Source organism: Macaca fascicularis, chromosome 3, assembly GCF_037993035.2.
Source record: "Macaca fascicularis isolate 582-1 chromosome 3, T2T-MFA8v1.1".
Classification (NCBI taxonomy): Eukaryota; Metazoa; Chordata; class Mammalia; order Primates; family Cercopithecidae; genus Macaca; species Macaca fascicularis.
The window spans coordinates 196,458,085-196,471,768 of NC_088377.1; the positions used below are offsets into that span (position 1 = coordinate 196,458,085).

General features: G+C 47.2%; 1 long non-coding RNA gene across 1 annotated transcript; it reads right to left on the reverse strand.

The window, feature by feature from the left end:
• Positions 1-685: 685 nt before the first annotated feature.
• On the reverse strand, positions 686-11,494 carry LOC135969932 (uncharacterized). The gene is made up of 2 exons (XR_010585287.1): positions 11,404-11,494; positions 686-979 (listed from the first exon to the last, which is right to left on the reverse strand). It is a non-coding gene; the product is annotated as an uncharacterized lncRNA (long non-coding RNA).
• Between the last annotated feature and the right edge of the window lie 2,190 nt (positions 11,495-13,684).

The following is a 13,684-nucleotide window of genomic DNA, read 5'->3' on the forward strand; positions in this document are numbered from 1 at the left end:
CCAACATGGCGAAACCTGTCTCTACTAAAAATACAAAAAAACAAAACAAAAAAAATTAGCTGGGCATGGTGGTGGGCACCTGTAATCCCAGCTACTTGGGAGGCTAAGGCCGGAGAATTGCTTGAACCCAAGAGGCAGAGGCTGCAGTGAGCTGTGATTGTGCCATTGCACTCCAGCCTGGGCGATGGAGTGAGATTCTGTCAAAAAGAAAGGAAAAGAAAAGAAAAGAAAAGAAAAGAAATGAAAGAAGGAAGGAAGGAGAGAGAGAGAGAAGAGAAAAGAAAGAAAGAAAGAAAGAAAGAAAGAAAGAAAGAAAGAAAGAAAGAAAGAAAGAAAGAAAGAAAGAGAAAGAAAGAAAGAAAGAAAGAAAAGACGTTATTCAGCTCATGGGTCTGGAGGCTGAGAAGTCCAGGAACATGGTGCTGGCATCTGACGTGGACCTTCCTGCTATATCACATGGCAAAAAGGTAAGAGCATGACAGCTCAGGTCTCTTTTCTTCTTTACGAGGCTACCAGTCCAATTACAGGAGCCACCCTGATGACCTTATCTAATCCTAGTACCTCCCAGGCCCCACCTCCAAATGCCATCAACATATAAATCTGGGGATTAAGCTTCCAACACATGAGACTTGGGGGACACATTTAAATCACAGCAGGTGGCCAGAACATAATACCACAGATGGAATGGCTTACACAGCAGAGATTTATTTTCCCACAGTTCTGGAGGCAGAAAGTCCAAGATCGAGGTGCCAGCAAGGTTGATGTCTCTGAGGCCTTTCTGTTTTGCAGACAGTCACCTTCTCAGTGTTTTCATACCGTCTTTCCTCTGGGCATGTGCAGCCTGGAGGTCTTTTCCTCTCCTTAGAAGGACATCAGTCCTATTGGGTCAGGGCCTCACCCTTATGACCTCATTTAACCTTAATCATCTCCTAAAAGGCCTTATTTCCGATACAGTCACATTGTGGGTTTGAATTTCAACCTGTGAATTTTTAGGGGGAGACACGCCATGTTAAAGTGAGATTTATACTAAGAAGAGAAATGTTGTTCAATATTAGGAAATATATTACTATCATTTTTCATATTAGTAAGTTAAATGTATACATTTTATATATTATATATAATATATGTATATATACATCTATTCTTGGTGTCCTTACTTTAATGACTTTTTACAGCTTCAGACACATAGACATACGCACACTGACATATGTGCATGTCAGTGTGCATATGTTCATATGTGACAGATACATACACATGCACACACCCCTTTGCTCAGGAAATCAAATTCAATTTATCTGAGATTCATCTACTTTGCTTGAAGTACTAATGACTAATATAAGGAACTTAAAAATAGGCAGAGAATACCTCCAGAAAAGCCCTCTTGTAATTAAGGGCAGCAAGCTAAGATGTAAAGGAAATGTACACTCTCTCTCTCTCTCTATATATATATATACATATATACACACACACACACAAACATATACACATATTTATAGATTGATAAATATAGATATATATCTCTATATATGTATATCTATAATTCAAAGTGATCATTACAGTGGTGACTGTCTCTCTCTCAAGCTCTGTTATAATTTGATTATTGCAGAAGGAAAAAGCACACAGATCTAGAGACAGACAAGAGTACATTGTTCCCCTGAGGAGCACACTTGGGCTTTAAAATCTCCTATAACAATAACAGTCATGCAACATTGTGCTGCCTGAGAGTCATCATTGTCATGATCACTTTGAATTTTTTTTTGTTCTACATTTACAAGAGTAAGATTACTATTTTAAATTACTTGAATATTTTGTGGACTTTTATATAATAAATAGTTTGCCCCAAAATTATATTGGTATATACTATTAATAGTCATACAATAAGCGTGCCAGTTTCATTGCAATCCCACCACATTTTGGTTGTATAATTTTTATTTGTGCCATCTAACAGTTATGAAACTATATTTTATAGTTAAAATATAGGTAACTATGTCCTATATTTTAATTTTCACCATCTGAATTACTAGACTTTCTATCATTTTCCTTGTATTAATTCACAACTCGTTTAGGATAACCCAAGGTCCCCTTCCTTTTATTCTACCAACTTTTGTCCCTCAATACAGGTCCCCTTCCTTTTATTCTACCAACTTTTGTCCCTCAATACAGGATACCTGGAGCAAGATTTTACTTCTATTTGGTTTCTGCTGGAAAACCTACATTGGAACTGAAGAACTTCAGTCTTAAAACATCAGCTGTTTGCCTGACCTGTTAAGGAGACTATTCTTACCTTTAACTCCTTTAACTTATCTTGGAAATCTCCTGCCTTTGTTGGGCTCTTTTATTGAGTTCATCTATCTAACCTATTCCTAACCACCCCTCCCTTGGTTCCCAGGCCATAGAACCTCAGAGCTGGCAGCAGCCCTAAGAGCCACATTCTCCAGACTCTCAGCCCAAGCAGCCATCCCCGTTGTGTATCCGTGGACTTAGTCAACCAGCGTTGGTGCAAATGACCAAGAGCTCAAAGTTAAGATGGTCAAAAATAGTTTTCTAGCCATTCTCCATGCATGGAGCTCCAGTCTGCTTGTGTCTCTAGGTGCCTTGTGGACTTAGGCTCTCCCATTTTAATGAGACTTCTTATACAAATAGCATTTCTAAAGTGTGAATGAAACTTCAGCCACTACGTTATCATGGAGATGTCCTATCTTCCCTAAAAGTGGCTGTCTCCAGACCACTGCAATCGTTTGTAATAAATACATGTAATGGGATCATCTATTGGATAGAACTCCAGACCACTGCAATCCTTTGAAATAAATACATGTAATGGGATCATCTATTGGATAGAACTCCAGACCACTGCAATCATTTGTAATAAATACACGTAATGGGATCATCTATTGGATAGAACTCCAGACCACTGCAATCCTTTGTAATAAATACATGTAATGGGATCATTTATTGGATAGAAAAAATTTCTGTTGTTAAGATGTTTTGTTAATGCAGAAATCCACATGCTTCTAAAACCTAGCATTGGCTTGGGCAAAGGCATTGTCTCTATGTGAACACCTTTAAAAGCAGACAAGAATCAGTCAGCGCCTCTCAAATTGATTAATGTATACTAATACCCATTCCTCCAGAATTTATGATAGTGACTCCGTTATACAGGAAAAGTGTTCCTATCCCATAAGATACTGAAATGGACACCTACACTTATATCAAACACACTTGAAACAAACTGCTCAGTAGCACATCAGGGCTGCACGTGTCAATGCTGCCTGCGGTGAGGCTGCACCAGCTTCCCTCCCGGTGGTGGAACACATCACAGATGTCAAGGGAGAGACAGGAACTCAGGGGAAGAAGACCTGGTCCAGACAGCTCCCATGTGCTACAGACTTTTTCATCACATCCCGTGCAACTCACGCCCTTGTCTCATCTTCATGACCTATGACGACACCTGGGCCAAATCCCACAAACACAAAACACTCCTGACTCAGAAGCTGACGGCCAGTGTTTACACAAGTGGCAAGAAAGGCTTTGTGTTGAAAAATCGCAGAAGGAAGCAATCTCCTTGGAGGCTCATGCCTCGCCTTAACAAGAAGAGTGTTGTTCATACACATTTTCCTGATCAGCCCAGGATCCTCTAATGTTTTTTGAATGTCTAACATGTACCAACTCGAAGGAAATACTTCTAGCTTCAGAGAGAACAATCAGAAAGAAATCAGAAGTTTTCTGTGAAAACAGGATTCTCGGTGTCCTCATCTTTTCAACTTCATACAACTTCAGACACACGCACATATGCACACACACAAATACACACACACATCTTTGCTCAGGAAAATCAAACAGTTTATTTGAGATTCATCTACTTTGCTTGAGGTACTAAGGACTAATGCAAGGAACTCAGATAGGCAGACAGTAGCTCTAGCAAAGCCCTCTTGTAATGAAAGGGTAGCAAGCTAAGACATACATGAAACAACACGGTCTAAATATCTAGTCATTCTCTGTATGAAGAACACTAACCACATGTTAAAACTGTCCCTATCCATTCCTGTTCTTCTTGGTTATTCAAATGACTTTGGTTTTAAGACTTTTTTTAAGTGACTTAACAACTTATTAGCTTATTTTCCTGAGGTTAAGATGCTGGGCTTGCAAATACAATTTTGAAAGGAGCAATAATTGAATAATTGAATAGAATATTCCCTTCTGTCTTCCATGGATCGGGAAGTTTTTGCTATTGAATAGTAGATTCATTAGTAAAAATTAAAAATTCAATATTCAAAAAGTATATTTGAATATTCAAAACTATTGGATATTTTTAATAGTTTTGATAGTTTTGAATATTCAAATAGAATTTTCTTCTGTGAATTGACTATATAAAGTGTTTTCTCTTTTCCAAAATAATGACCTGGTATTCCATATTTCTTTCCCTTCTGCGATGACTTCTGCAGAAGATGACAGATCATGGCCAAATTCTTACCAGTGTTGGGTAGGAAGATATGACCCATAGATTGGTCTGCCATTAGCTGTCATTGTGGGTTTTAAAAAAATTAAGTAGAGATGAGCTCTTGCTATGTTGCCCAAGCTAGTCTAGAATTCCTGGCTCAAGCAATCCTCCCACCTTGGTCTTCCAAAGCACTGAGATTACAGGCAGGAGGCACCGCCCCAGCCATCATCACTGTGGTTTTATTTTGCACTTTTATAAAGGTCCACCTTTGAGTTCTTTGCTTTACAGAGCCACTAGTCAAGGGTTTTTTCCCCCCTCTTTAAAATAATGCAGCTCTCTATTGTGTCGACTAAAAGTTTCCTCAGCTCTAAAACTATGATTGTATCACTAAAATGTATATTTCTGTCCACATACTGACTTACTCAATTTCAAGTTACAAAACGTTTACCAGTTGTCAACAGGTGCATCAGCTCAGCCCTGTGACCGGTTCTGTAAGAGATTATGCCCAAGGTAAACATGGGACTCAGCTCCTGTTAGTGAATTTAAGAACCTGGCAAGCTCTTTCCCACTGAAGAACTGTGCAGTATTGAGCACTGTTTTAGTCCGTGTGATTCTGCCTTCCTCGGGGCTTTCGGCATAATCGAACACCTGCACAAGGATTGCCGGTCAAGTCACGGGATGTGTAGGATGTACCATGTTTTTACTTACGTGTTCCTATCTCCACTTGTGTGATCCTGAGCGTACAGAAATTCTAACCGGGCAGACTCTGGAGGAGGGAAGGAGGGCAGGACTGTTTACTGTGGCGCTGCTGTGAAGGCAGCATTGCGCGTCTATTGTTTCCACTGATTTCATCCTCATCACAATGCTGTGAGCCAGCTTCTCCTCGTTTGTGTAGGAGGAAGCTGAGGTTCAAAGTCAAATTATGGGCCCGAGGTCAAATTATGGGCCCGAGGTCACCCAGCTAGTAAGTGGCACAGCCAGAATGCAAACATAGGCCGGCAACTCCGGCCCACATCTTCCACCTCCACCAGAGCCAGGAGCTGTGAGTGAGGCCAGGTGCAGAGATGGGCACCTGCTCTCAGCGTCGGATACAAAGGAGAAGTTGACAGATCATGTCCCTCCCTAGTGCCTCCTTCAGTGACGGGTCTCCAATCTCCAGTTGCTTCTATGTTAACACAATTCCAAAAACGTGACCATTCCAAGAAGGAAGATCCAGATCACCTTTACAATGGCTTCCTCATCTGTAAAGTGATGACAATACAGCAATATGATTATGCAAATCGTGATAACCTGGCTGGGGTCTCTCTGAAGCTCTTGGGGGTGCCAGGCATTGCCCTGCCCAGGTTACCTCCAAGCCTTATAACAATAAAGATAAGGAAACAAAGACTCAGAGATATACAAGGCCCTATGGCGAGTAAATGGCAAAACCAGGTATATGAGTTACCTACTGCTGTGCAAGCCACTCCAACCTGTGAGGGTGAGAACAGCGGATGTGTTAGCTCGCAGCGTTCACCACCCAAGAATCTGGAAGTAGCGTGGCGGGTGGTCCTGGCTCAGGGTCTCTCATGGGGCTCCTGACTCCTGGCTCAGGGTCAGCTCATTCAAATGGCTGAGGCTGAGGGCAAGTCTCAAATAATTGGCTTCTAACTTCCCTCTCCACGGGGATGCCTTACGGCCTGGCCGCTGTCTTCCCTACCACACCTGGCAAGGAAGGATGGGCACAGGGGAGTGGCCAAGAGGCCAGCCCTGCCCAATACTGGATCTGGCATCCACCATCTATGCCTTATTATCTTCATTAGAAGCCAGTAAGCCAGTCTGAGTCACACTCCAGGGAGGTGGTGTTGTACCAGGTGTGAGTTCCAGGGTACAGGGATGATTGGAGCTCCCCAAGCCTTCCCTTCACACCTGGCAACTGTAATCATGTGATAAAATGTTCCAGTCGTTCCCAAAAAGCATCCTCCCCGCAGATGAGACGGTAAGTTTCGTGTGTCCAATCTCTTGCAAAGTTATTGACTTACTTTTTTTCTTTAAAGATATTGACATTTTCATCAAGAAACTGAATTTTAGATAAATGAGGACATAAGTACAAAGTCCTCTGGGGCAAAACATTGCCTGAAAAGTTTTGAAAAACAGATGAGTCCCAGGAATTTAGAACACCTTTGGTCTCACTCTAACATAGCCCTAGAAAAACTGCAAACTGGTTTTGTCATGTCGGAATTGCTAGACAGTCAACCGTCTGCACCCTTCCGTTTTAAAAACTGCAGCCAATACAGACGCTTTGCAGCAGCATCAGTTCTACCCAAACCATCATCTGAGCAAATCTGCATTTTCTTCGGGCTCAGGCTTCCCGCTGGGGTCCACCAAAGGAAAATCCACTCTGCCCAGTGAGTCCTTGCGTTGGGAGCTCTAGGGCCTGCGTTTCCCCTTGCCTAAAAGTAGGGGCTGGCGGCACAGGAGGCCTCCTCACCTTTCTAGACTGTTTTCTGAGTACAGAGGAAATAAGCTAGGCAAAGGTTTGGAAGGGTTCGCGCCTGTCCTTTCTAATCTCTCACCCACTTTCGTTATTGTGCATGTAGTCTCCATCCTCTTCCAAAATTGCAATAATGGGGGTCGTGTTTTATTCTTTTTATTCTGACAACTACATTATCTAACAATTCTTTATACTAGTCTCAAAATACCCATTTTTGGGTAGGGGTGATACGGGAGTGGGGCAGAGAAGTGCTGGGTTGAGAAAGGCAGGGTCCCTGGTGAGGGCTCCACTTTCAGGCCTGTGCCCACAGACCTAGGTGAAGACAGGTACTCCTGTTTTCACACCCAAATGGTGCATTTTCCAAGACTACCCTGGCCTGCCACACCCGCATCCTGTGCCTATAAAAACCCTGAGACCCCAGCGGGCACACACACAGTGGCTGGACGTCGAGGGGAAATCACCGGCAGAAGAACACACACGCGCCGACGGGCCACTGATGGTAAAACAACGTGGACACAAACAGAAATCCGGCCGGGGGCAGTCGGAGGAGAGCCCGGCCTCTGAGTGGCCTGACTCCCAGGAAAGACCATCTTCCCACTCCATCCCCCCTTCTGGCTGCCCATGCATTTGCTGAGAGCTACCTCCACCATTCAATAAAACCTTGCATTCGTTCTCCAAGCCCACGTGTGATCCAATTTTTCCAGTACACTAAGGAAAGAACCCAGGATACAGAAAGCCCTGTGTCCTTGCAATAAGCCAGAGGGTCTAACTGAGCTGATTAACACAAGCCACCTGCGGATGGCTAAGCTGAAAGCACAGACTGTGACACAGGCCCACTGGGGCTTAGGGAGCTGTGAACACTCAACCCTAGATGTTCCCGTGGGGTCGGAGCCCAGGCTCCCCACGACCTGCCCATCTGCATGCTCCCCCTAGGTGTTTGAGCTGTGGGCACCCAAGAAGTGAGCCACACACCTGTCACACGTCCTGCGAGGGGGATAAAGGAACTTACCCAGGTTCAGGCGGAGGGAATGGCTGGCTACCAACCACCCAAACAACCAAAGCCAATTTTCCTCTGAAAGGGACCCCGAGGCATCTGATTACTTCTGTTGCTATAAAGGCCTTGGAGGCTGGGTGCAATGTGGTGTGTTTACAACCTGAACGACGTGGCAAGATCCTGTCTCTCTTAAAAAAAAGAGAGGTGCTTTGGTGAGGATGGAAAATTCTGAATGGCTCTGCCTTGATGTCTTATGCTGTCCTTATAGCGAAAGTGGTCTAGGGTGTCACTCAAACAGAAGACTGTCTTGTTTGGGACTTGAGAAGACTTTTGGTGCCTTTACCAGCAGAAAATAAGGAAGAAGGAGCAAATAAGGGAGGAACGCCAGGCACTGAGGGCCGAGCGCCTTCGTGGCCTGCACTGTTCTGCGGAGCAGGGCTGTGCACGGCTGAGTTGAGTCACGCTGCCTGCGTCCTGCACGCGGTCCTGTGCCCGGCGTGTTTGCGGTGGGCTGCTTTCTCCACACGTGTGGACATCTTTCGTACGGGGTGAAGGCTAGGCTTACAAGCCCTGTCTTTTGGATGTGGACATGGAGCCCTTATACATGTGCCTTCTGTGGCATGAAGACTGTCAACGCCTGGCAGGATCGATCGGTGAAACACCAGACACCAGCCCCTCGGCCAAGGCCTCGCCCAGCACCTCCTTCTGGACCCCATCCTGCCCCTGAGGCTGCTGGCTCTAGTGCAGGCCTGACTGTCACAGGCACCTACAGCATAACCCTGCCAGTGACCTCACAGCAGCTGCAGCACCGAGCTCCTGAGGCAGCCCCCTGAGGCAGGTGAAGCAGCTCAGGCCCGCGCTGCAGGGGAGCCACACCCCAGCCGGCACATTGGCAGAGAGGGTGCTCTCCCAGGAGAGAATGAAGTGCTACGTGGGCTCAGGGTTTCAAAAAGCCACTCCAGATTCACTCCTCTGAACCTTGCCCTGAGGAGCTCCCCAGACTCTGCGGCACCAGGTTCCTGGGGACAAGAGATTTTGTTACTCAGTGCTAAGCCTCTGGGTTCTGTCTTTATTTTTTTCTTTTACAGGGGTCTATGGGTATCCCCATAACATCCCTTTCTTATTAACTAATTCAAATAAAGATAAATAATAAACTGTGTGGCTCAATGTGGTTAAACGTATGTGGCATTTAGAGGTTTTGATGTTGTCGTAGACAAATGCCGCTTCTCTTCCAAATTGTTTCCTCCTCCACTCCAGGCCTTTCTTCACCCCATCTCCTCCCAGCCCCAGACCCGCTCCTCACCTGGGCTCCAGGGTCAGTCGCCCTGTGGAGCAAGTCTGCCCGGGATGAGGCTGACACAGGAGGCTCATGGCTCAGCCCGTGTGTCCTCTGATGCAGCCCCACGTGAGCCACACACTACTGTGAGTTCATTTTGTATCAGCTGTAACCTGAAGAGTTTCAACCCATGAGTCAGAAGGAAGATGCTCCGAGAGACCACACAACCCAACCTTGTAGGAGACTTGCATCCGGATGTCGTTGGTATAGATGAAAGGACGCGGCCCAGCCATTGAGAACAGCCTCACGTCCCCCTGTAGGCTCCCAGGATGTCCTGAGTCGCCTTATGTCCCCTGTAGGCTCCCGGGATGTCCTGAGCTGCACTTCCCACTTCACCCTGTCCAAGGCTGACCCGTCGTCCCCCAGCATCCTGGCTCACAAAGGATGGCGGTCCCCTGCCCCCAGGAGGGAATCAGCTCCTTGCAACCACTGAGAGCCCACCCAGTGGCTCACCTGGACTCGGCCCCAGCACCCAGCCCACATCTCAGCAGGGATTTTCCCTTCCTGCTTCCGAGGCTAAGAGGACCCTGGAGAGGACTCTCGCCCCCGTGCTGCTATGTGTTCTGTGTCTGCTTTCCTCTTTCCAAGCCTTCTGTGGTCCCTGCCCTCTTGAAGGGCATATTCCAGTGAGCAAAATGGACATTAAAAAGCCAACATTCTCTTTCTAAAGCACAAACTGGCCCAGCAGTACTCCCTGCCACCTCCCCCAACCCAATCCCGAGGTGGCCACTGCAGGTGTTTTTGTCACGTCCCAATGAGGAGAATTTCAACCAGGACATCAGACAGCTCCCAGCGGTTTTAACCGCTGTCTGGTCATCTCTCCTCCCACTCCCATGCTGATCTGGACTGACCTCCTCACTCGCCTACCCCAAACCAGAAGTGACTGCCCTGCTGGGCAGGGAGCTGTGATTTTCATTTTCTTGGGCAGTGACAGATGATGTTGCATTTTCTGAGAAAATTAAGTCATCAACTCTCGGGCGCCCCTGACATCATCAAAATGTCTAGGCTGGAGAGCCATAGGCCCTCAATTTATTATTGGAAATAATGGGGAAAAGGCAAGCAATTATGTGTTGACGTCAGGCTCTGCTGCCATGAAGGAGTGGAGAGCTGTAATTCCTGCCCTTGGGTCATATCAGGATTTGGAACCAGAGTCCAATTTGAAATAACATAAACTAAAAGAATTGATTAGACCAGGTGTCATTTGGGGTGCATCTCTCTGAACTGCCCCTAAATCCCTGCAGGTTATAATCTAATGCACAGTAACTGTGCCCATTTCCAGGGGCCTTGCAGGGTGACGTGGAGCACGTGATGGATGCTCCAAGCCTTGTCTGGACTCACCCTCCCCCACAAGACGCCTCTTATTTCCCTGTCCTTTCTGCACTGCACATCATGAGGCCACTGTCGCCAGCACAGTTAGAAGCCCTCGATAATGAAGGCAGTTGATCACAGCCAGAGGTGCCCATTAAACACCCAGAGTCATGTCACAGAGGAGGTGAAGGCTGAGTCTGTCAGGCAACAGGAGAGGTGGAGTTTCTGGGTGCCAGCTCCGGGACCTGGGCAAGGCCAGTTGAGCCAGGTAACATAGACACCAGCAGCATGCAGGGCCGGGGTTCTGGGGGTCCGCCAGGGTCTGGGGCTGCTTCAGCTCAAAGGCAGCCAGGGCAGGGGCCAGGAAAAAGGAGCAAGTGGTGCCCTGGGTCACTACAGACTTTGCCCACACGGCTGCAGGGGCGGAGACCCGGTGCACACCTCCCTGATGTCCAGGTGCAGACAGAGCTAAGTGGATGGGCTCCTTCAACACCCTGAGCTGCTCAGGTGAAGGGAGGGTTTGTGTGCGGAGGGAGCAGGCCCCCGCCAACCTGACGCTTTGCCTTGAGTGTTTGCCTTCCCTCTCAAGGCTGTCTCAGGGCACTCGGTGTGCTCTGTGTGTGGGGCCTGGTCTGGCATCCAGGCACCCAGGACACCAGACCGCAAGGGGGACACGAGGAATCCACAAGGGGTTCTCTCCACGGATCCTCCACGTTCTCCTCCTTGCCCGGCTCCAGCAACCTCTATCAGTCAGGGGCTGTTTCCCCTCCACCCATAAGAACCCTGGAACACGCCTAGACTTCTCTGGGTCCCTACTCAGACTTTCCTATTTACTTACTTATTTGAGAGATACTGACCCCAATGTGTTGCCAGTCCCCATCCGTGGCCCTCGGGACGCAGCGGTGAGGAGGACTGGCTTCTTGCCCTGGTGGGGCTTCCATTTGGTCCTGGGGAGTCAGACACAAACAGCACAACAAAAAATGCAAACGTCAGTTATTTAAAGTGACTTAAAAGTAAAGTCAAAGTGGTGGGAAGTAACAGAATTCTGTGTTACTATAGGGTATGTGATAGGCGACATTCACTTTGTACTGATTTTAGGGGCAAAGAACTTCTTTAATATGCATATTTATTGCAGATATGCCAATTTATAAGACATAGATATCTATTGGTTTCCATTTGTTTAAGCAGGAAATAATGAACACAAGAAATGGTGAGTCACTCCCAGAAAAAGGTAAATAAATACCAAGGAGAGGACGCAGATCAGCCCTGGCTGTCACATGAAATAACCAGGTAAGAGCAGATCCTTGAGGTGCCCCAAATGTCCCAAAGAGGAAAGCCAGCGTCACTTCCGAGGTGACAGCATTAGATATCCCTGGTAGCCATAACACGGTATGTCAATTTCCCCTAAATACTGGCATAGCAAAACAAGAGGTCAGTGGTCAAGTCACGTCAGATACTTTTTTAAGAAGAGAAAAATTAAGCAATGCATTCTTGAAAAAAATACCAAGTCTCAAAAATTAATACATAAATAAAGTGGAACTTTAAAAGATTCAAGACATAGCAAGCAACATTTGAGTATAGGCAAGAAGTCAGCCAGCTGACTGAGAAACCAGGTCCCACCTGGCCCCGGCCTAGAACTCACACACCAACAACTCAGCCAGCAAAGGCAGCTTTCCTGACATTCTGTTCGTGTTCTGCGAGTTTGGAAAGACCCATAGAATCATGGGATGGGTAAAAATAGAACCTGGTAGAACTCCTAAAATCCCAGGAGGGTCTCAGTAATTGGATCTTCAGGTCAAGGTAAGAAAGAAACAGGACAAAGAAACAAAGTGCGTACATTTTTGCCATCATTTTTGCTGTGGGATGCAAGTGTGTTTTGCAAGCATTTTCCTGTAACGTGGGCTTTGTCTAGCTCTTACGAGGGTTAGAGGGTCAGAAGTGTACACCGCACAAACTTGGAGCCTGGGGGAGCCCTGAGCAGCTTTAGCAAGTTTGCCCTCCTGTAAACGGTCAGAAAGAAAGTGTTTTTGGTTTTGCACAACTCAGCTGTCATCACTATTCAGCTGTGCTGTGGTGGGGTGATAGCACACGCACAAGTGGTGTGACTCTGTTCCAATAAGACTTCACAACAACCAGAAGTGAAGGGCCCCAGGAGGGGCGTGGCCGCCTGTCTGCAGATGGGCCCGGTCAAGCCTGGGTGGACCTTCACAGCAGTGGTCACAGGAGTGATGTTGGCTGCAGCAGGTGGGAGGGGGGATGTGGCCAAGTCCAGCCCTTAGGCTTGTAAAGGACAACAGAGAGTCCTGGGAGGGACAACTGACATGTTGGGAAATTGTACCTGGGAACTGGAAACCCAGTCTCTGTGATTCTCAGGAGTGCCTACATGGCAGTCGGGGCACGTCACACAAGAGCACTGGGGAGCAGATGTTCTTTACTGGGTACAGGCACCCTTCAGGAGTGTCCCAGAGAAACTGTGGAAAACCAGGAGGACGCCCATAACCAAAACACGATTCAACACTCACCTTTACAGAGAGGGAAGCGAGTTCACACTGCCGCTCCATGCGCCCCATTTTCCTTATGTGCCACATAGAATGAGCCAAACTCACTGTCTACTCCCCCTGCCTGCGGCTGGAAGTTAGATCAAGAGGTTCCGCCCCTGAGCCCACACTTGTCCCGTGACGCTATCGATGCCTCTCTGATGGCTAGTGCCTGTCCCTCCTGTGCAGACATGTGGCCTCAGCCACAACACAGACCGACTCCACTCCTCTTAGGACGCCCGACTGCACTGAGACAGTTGCTACCTCCTTCCTGCCTCCCTCTACTTGAGTCCCAGAGACCTGGGCTGCCCTCCCTGCTTTTCCAGTGGGGCTCCCTCCTCTCCGTCAAGCTTGGCTCCTGGTCTCCCCTCCACTGGCCTCTTAACCAAACACAACACTCAGCAGTAGCTCAGCCCTGCCCTGAGCCTGGCTGGAAATGTGAGGGGAGAAGCAGCCAGAAGAAGCCATTTGGGGCCCTATAGAGACATCGAGACTGACAACCAGAAATTCCTGTTGAGGTGGGCACAGAAATTTACACTTACCATCAAGGATAAGTCAGTCCAGGGTGCCCTTACTGAGATGAGCCCTGTTGAAAGAGTCA